The sequence below is a fragment of the Neovison vison genome, chromosome 1, assembly GCF_020171115.1.
Source record: "Neovison vison isolate M4711 chromosome 1, ASM_NN_V1, whole genome shotgun sequence".
NCBI lineage: Eukaryota > Metazoa > Chordata > Mammalia > Carnivora > Mustelidae > Neogale > Neogale vison.
Genome location: NC_058091.1, coordinates 129,653,002 through 129,659,752, shown reverse-complemented (window position 1 = coordinate 129,659,752; position 6,751 = coordinate 129,653,002). Strand labels below are relative to the sequence as shown.

The 6,751-nt window shown below is 37.8% G+C and overlaps 1 pseudogene; it reads left to right on the top strand.

Annotated features, from left to right (window-relative positions):
- Nucleotides 1-5,011: 5,011 nt before the first annotated feature.
- On the top strand, nt 5,012-5,461 carry LOC122907508 (annotated as a pseudogene).
- Nucleotides 5,462-6,751: the final 1,290 nt, after the last annotated feature.

Below are 6,751 nucleotides of genomic sequence, written 5' to 3'. Positions count from 1 at the left end.
ATCAAAATGAAATACCACCTCATACCTGCCAGAATGGCTGAAATTAGCAACTCAGCAAATAGCAGATGTTGGAGAGGATGTGGAGAAAAGGGAACCCTCTTGCACGGTTGGTGAGAATGCAAACTGGTACAGTCACTGTGGAAAACAGGATGCGGATTCCTCAAAAAGCTAAAACAGAACTACCCTATAACCCAGCAATTGCACTGCTAGGTATTTACCCAAGGGATACAAAAATGCTTATTTGAAGGGACATTAATCCCAGTGTTTATAGTAAACACTATCAACAATAGTCAAATTATGGAAAGAGCCCAAATGTCCTTTGATGGATCAATAGATAAAGATGTGGTACACACACACACACACACACACACTAGAATGTTACTCAGGCATCAAGAAAGAGTAAAATATTGCCATTTGCAATGATGTGAATGGAACTAGAGTGTATTGGGTTAAGCAAAGTAAGTCAGAGAAAGACAAATACCATATGATTTCACTCATATGTGGAATTTAGGAAACAAGCGAGATAAACACAGGGGAAAGGAATGAAAAATAAAATAAGATAGAAACTGAGAGAGAGGTAAATCATAAGAGACTCTTAACTACAGAGAACAAACTGAGGGTTGCTGGAGGGGAGATGGATGGGGGATGGGCTAAATGGGTGATGGACATTAAGAAGGCCCTTGCTGTGATGAGTACTGGGTGTTATATGTAAGTGATAAATCACAAAATTTTACTCCTGAAACCACTACACTATGTGTTAACTAACTTGAATTTAAATTAAAAAAAAAAAAACCTAATGGAAATTTTGTTAAATAAGTTTCCTGAAGTGAAAATTCACTGATGAATTTAACAGTGGATTGGAGATAGCATAAGAAAGAGATCAACAGAAACAGGTTAATAGAAATCATTGAATCTAAAGACCAGAGAGAAAACAGATTGGGGGGAAATGAACAGAGCCTCAGTGGAGTAATATTCAAAGTCCTAACATGCACGTAATTGAAATCTCTAAAGGAAAGGAAAGAAGGAGTCATAAAAAAAATTTGAAGAAAAAGAGACTGCCAATTCCCTAAATTTGAGACAAAACAAAATATTTAAATATGTTTCATATTGGAGACTATATTCATTGCTTCCTATGTTTAATTTCATTGCTTCCCATGAGCATTTCGATACACTTTCCTATAAAAAGGGTTTTTTAATTTAATTAATTTATTTATTTTATAGAAAACTGTATCGAAATGTTAACTTGTCAGAATAGACTTCTTTGATTAAAAATATGTTATTCTTGGGGCACCTGGGTGGCTCAGTGGGTTGGGCCGCTGCCTTCAGCTCGGGTCATGATCTCACGTCCCGGGATCGAGTCCCGCATCGGGCTCTCTGCTCAGCAGGGAGCCTGCTTCCTCCTCTCTCTCTCTCTCTCTGCCTGCCTCTCTGCCTACTTGTGATCTCTCTCTGTCAAATAAATAAATAAAATCTTTAAAAAAAATATATGTTATTCTTATTGCCAGATGATGTTGTATATGGGTAGCAGAAAAACAGGAAAGATATGAGTAGTCTTTCAAGATACATGATTTGGTGCAATATAAAATTTAAACCAGATATCAGTAAACAATTAGAGAAACAAAAAACCAATATAGTAACAATAACAACACTGACAACAACAGCAAGCTACTACTACAGAACAATAATGGCCCTTTGAGATAGGTCACAATTGACTAGTTTAAATTTCAAATTGTTGTCAAAGAACCATAGGAGAATGAAGTCACCTGGGAGATTATATTGATTTGTTAGTGAACCTCTAAATAATACCAATATAGATTCAGAATTTGAGAGATGGAGGGGACTTTTAAAGGTCATTGCATTCAACAAAATCACTGAGGATGTTAAGGCAAGTGCAGGTCTTGGAGCCATAAATCCCAATTCTACTTTTCTCTTTTATTTCTCTGAGAGATTTAGTTATTTCTTTCTCATTTAGAAAACAGATTTTTAAGAGCACTGTATGAGGGATTTTTCCTACCAATATTTGGTTGCCTTGTCCACAAAACTAGCACCAATCTCTAGTGATTTTATCAAGGCCACATAATTAGGTGGGTATGGGTCCACTCCCAGCTGATCTTAGACTCTACCATTCAGTGCTCCTCTCCACTTCCCCACTCTTAAAAGCTTCCTTTTTTTGTTTGTTTTGTTTTGTTTTGCTTTGTTTTGTCTTGTGCTGGTTTTTGTTTTGTTTTGTTTTGTTTTGTCCTTAGGGTCTAAGAACATAGTGTATCCAGAAAGCTCAAATCATACCTGACTCCTTTTTCTTTGGAATCCAGAAGTGGCTACTCAAAAAATCTACTACTCAACCTGAGACAACAGTATAATTATCATATTGATATAATTATAATATTTATTATATTATCACCTGGATATCTGGAAATTATCTGGAAAATAATTGTAAGATCAACAGGAGGCATTAAATGAAAGTTACATCAAGGTATGGTGAAAAGAGTACTGGAGAATTTGTAACATTACTTCTTGCTGGTTGTGTGACCCAGTCAGATCCCTTCAGCTGAAGAATGTGAGTATGAGTCCTTGGTTTTCTCATCTGAAGAATGTGGATATGTCTCTGGCCCACCAATTCTACAGACTTCCTATGAAAGACAAATGAAATTATGCATGTAAAGGGGTTCTGGAGGTGATAAATTGATGTTTAAGTGTGAGTTCATGTTATTTGTTTATGCAAGTTCTTTGAAAAGTTGACAGCACAAATCAAAGACTGATTATTACTGAAACTAATTTTGCTTACAGTCTGCTTTTTTCATGTATGCACTCTCAGCATCTTTGGTTTATGTAATGATAAATCATAAATGTGGTACCAGATGTTCCTTGGTCCCTGAGTTCTGGGAAGCATGTCAGAAAATGTCAGGGGTGACCACTGAGAAGCATTCAGAGTGACTTTGTTGAGTCTTTAGTATCTAAGACTCACAGCAGGGAAGGCAGATATTTTTAACTATTTAGGGCTTAATTTATGAGTCAATTGGTGTTTAATCCAATGTGCTTATTTGCAAAAGTCTTTATTAAGATACAAAACTTTGCAAATGAATATAAAAATCTTTAATGACAATTACCTAAAATCACATCTACAAAAATGTGTGGTTTTTAATTCAATTAAGATTTGTTACATACTTTTCCTCTTTCCTTCTTAAAAGTATGGTTGAATGTAGAACTAGCTAATTTTCTTTTTTGTTTGCAAAGTACAAATAAAGGTCTGTATTACTATATTTTCATTTAAGTTCCAAAGGAGAAGAAAAGTAAAAGTTGAAAGTTAACAACAGATATGTGACAATGTGCCCATTATTTTTTTTTTCAATGTGCCCATTATTACTGAAAAAGTAAGATATTTCTTTCACTTTGTAGAAAAAAACCTTCATCCCCTGAAGATCTCCAAATTGTCTTATGACAGAAAAAGCTGAATCCCAAATTGCCATTGTCTTTAAGCTTTATTTTATTTCAAGTTACTTGTCCTCTCCATGTAGCCAACTCCAAATGAAATCCAAATCTGTCACCTTCCTTTACTGACTCACATAGAATAAGACATACATTTACTTTTTTCTCCATTAGGGGTGAAGGGTATTTATGAGATGACTGGAAAAGGTATGAGCATAGTCTGAAATCATGGCATAGATTTCCATGGTTATGTCACACAAATTTGTTTATTAATTTGTCTTATTTTCATAAAAAGTGATCATACATATGTAATCACATTTTTATAAAAATAAGACAAATTATATGTATAAAAATAACACACACACACACACACACACACACATATATCCGCCCATAAGTGGGAGAAGAAAAGTATGCTAACCATGTAGTTGGTCTCTCTTCACTGGGCAAAGAGATCAGGAATGTGTCATCAACCTACCTGGAGTCACAGACTCTTTCTCCATAAAAAATGTACAAATATACAAAATTTTTCATTCCACTGATGGATTCACCAGAGAGCAATTGACCTCAGAGTCAGAAACCCTAAAGAGTGAGGAAGGCAATGTCTTTTCTTCATTTTAAGATCCATTATGTTCTCCTCTTACCCTGTACATGCTGTGTTCATGAAAGATCAATTTTGCATTGGTGTCTGACAGATGAGTGCTTGATCAAGACCAGTGAGTCCCAAATGCCACTCAAGGAGGATATCATTTTCCATATTCCTCAACATGTGAGAAAAAAATGAGCATAACCAGAGGGCGTATGTTTGGTAGGGTAAAATTTTTATTCCTACTCATCCTCTCCTCTTTCCTTTGGGGAAGAACAGGATGTCCTTAATTAACAAAATAACACCTGAAACTATTCCATAGGAAGTGACCAATATTAGCTAAAAGGGATAGTTTTGATGTGTTTTGTTTTTTTCTGCAGATATTCCTCAGGCCACCTCCCTCAAAGCACAGTAAGGACCTAGCCTTGGAGCAAAAAGCAATGCTCAGAACATCGGAGACCCGGTGAGTCTCACCTAGGATGGATCTGGAGCCTGGGAAAGGGAAGCAGAGGAGAGGAAGCACTGAGGAGTGTTTGGGGTGGTGAAGTGAGGAGTGAAGGGGAAGCAATATCAGAGAAAGGAGGGGATAACCCAAATAAGTTCTTTATGAGTTGGTAGCAACTTGAAAGGAATAGCAAGAAAAAGTTGTTCACCATTGTACAAATTCTATACATGTGAGTGTCATATAGTAAAAGACTTTCCTTTAAGGTAATGAACTGAACTAACACACCATCCCAAATATTTTACTGTTGGTGAAATGTTAACAACTTATTTTTTTAGTAAGACAGACCTTTATTCAGATAGAATGCATGCTTTCTTCACTAGGAAAGCCTTACTATTAAAAAAAAATCAGCTGAATATAATACTACAGATGGTTTGCAGACTTGTACCTGGACCCAGACCACATTTTGAGTAACTCTGAGCTAGAAAACATCTGAAGTAGCTGAAATAAAAAAATACAGAACTTGGGTACTCAGGAACTATAACTTTGGTATAGACATGATCAAGGCCAAGAACTATACCACACACAACTGGTCATGAAAATGGCACAGAAACAGCATCAAGAAACCCCAGTCACAAAGATGGGAATTTGTTAAGGGGATAGACCCCAAGTCCCCGAGCGACATGCACTTTGCCAAGATGCACAACAAGAAGGGCCTGAAGAAGAGGAAGGCCAACAACAGTAAGGTCATGAGTACATGTGCTGAGGCTGTCCAGGCCCTGGTCAAGCACAATGAGGTCAAGCCCAAGCTCCCAAAAGGGGGAAGCCATCCATTCCATCAACATTCCTACATCACTCACCCCAAGCTTAATACACCTGCTTGTATCACATTGCCAAGGGCCTCAGCCTCTGCTGGCCAAAGGCCTATGGTAGGGCTCAAAGCCCAAGCTGCCGCTCTGGCTCTGGCTCCCCGAGGTGCCCAGGCTCCCATGAGGACTATAGTGTAGAGGCCTCTGTTAACCAATAGTGAGGACAGAAGCACTGCTGTGTCCACTGGCCTTCCACTGCATGGGGCAGGTGTCCTCCTGTGCTATTTGTACAAATAACCTAAATCAGTAAGAAACAGACACACGCACACACAACACATAAATAGAAGTAAAAATGGAGAGATGGAGAGCATGGGCCCTGAAACTGGGTGAGTTGACTGGAATCCTGTCGATGCTCCTGGGCAAGTTACTTAATTTCTCACTTTTTTTGATCAATGGGAGTAATCACAGTGACATCTGATTCACAACATCCAAAAGGAACAATTCCTTTGTGTGTTTTGGCAAGTAATAAGCACTCAATAGATGTTAGCTGCCAGTATTATTTTTTCATGACATAGGTATTAAATGCTATTTCCCTACATAACAACCTCACAGCTTACGTTCTTTCCACTGCTGAGACTGTAGACCAAGTGGACACATTGTGGATGAATTATTCTTAATACTTCTTCCACAGCGTGTTGCCTGAGTTCAGAGGAAAGACTAGCATGAATGAATATTTCAAGTACAAAGAAATGAAAATTTCTAATGTCTGCTGGCAGGAACCAGAGAGCACCAACTCCAATTGGCTAAAGCAGTAGGAAACGTATTGACTTATGTAACTGGAAGTGCAGAATACGGTCAGCTTTAGTGCTAACTTCATCCTGAGTTCTGTGTCCATTTTTCCTGGAAGTCCTTGGACTTAGACTTACTCAAAACATTGGTGTCACTTCTGGAGGGGCAGAGAGATCATGACATTTCAGATTTGACATTCTGTAGCCCGCCAGGTCTGGAGAAAGAAAGCAGAAGTTTTATTAGAGAAATAAGAATGAATTTTCTCAGAGCTCTTGATTTCAATGTTCCTAACTTGAGTTGCATACCCTTTTCCAAACTAATCACCACAAGAGGAATCTGATTACTCTTGGGTCTGGGGACCAATAAGAGGGATCCTGAAGGAGAAATCAGGGGTATTTTCAACAGACGTCATGAGAAAAGGACAACAGAACCTTCCAGGAAGTCCCTTTCTATTTTTATTTTTATTTTTCACCTTCCAGGAATTCCTAAAGGGAAAAAATACCTGCCCACAGCATACTACAGACCTATAGAAAGGGAACTCAAGACGAAATAAATAAAGTGAATTGTCCGAGGCTGCCCAGGCAAAGGTGGCCTAGCTGTGACTCTAATTTAGGCATTATTATTTCAAATCTATCGTGCTTTCAACACCAGCCTATTTTCCCACCATCTTAACTAATAAAAACAAAAAACAAATCATGT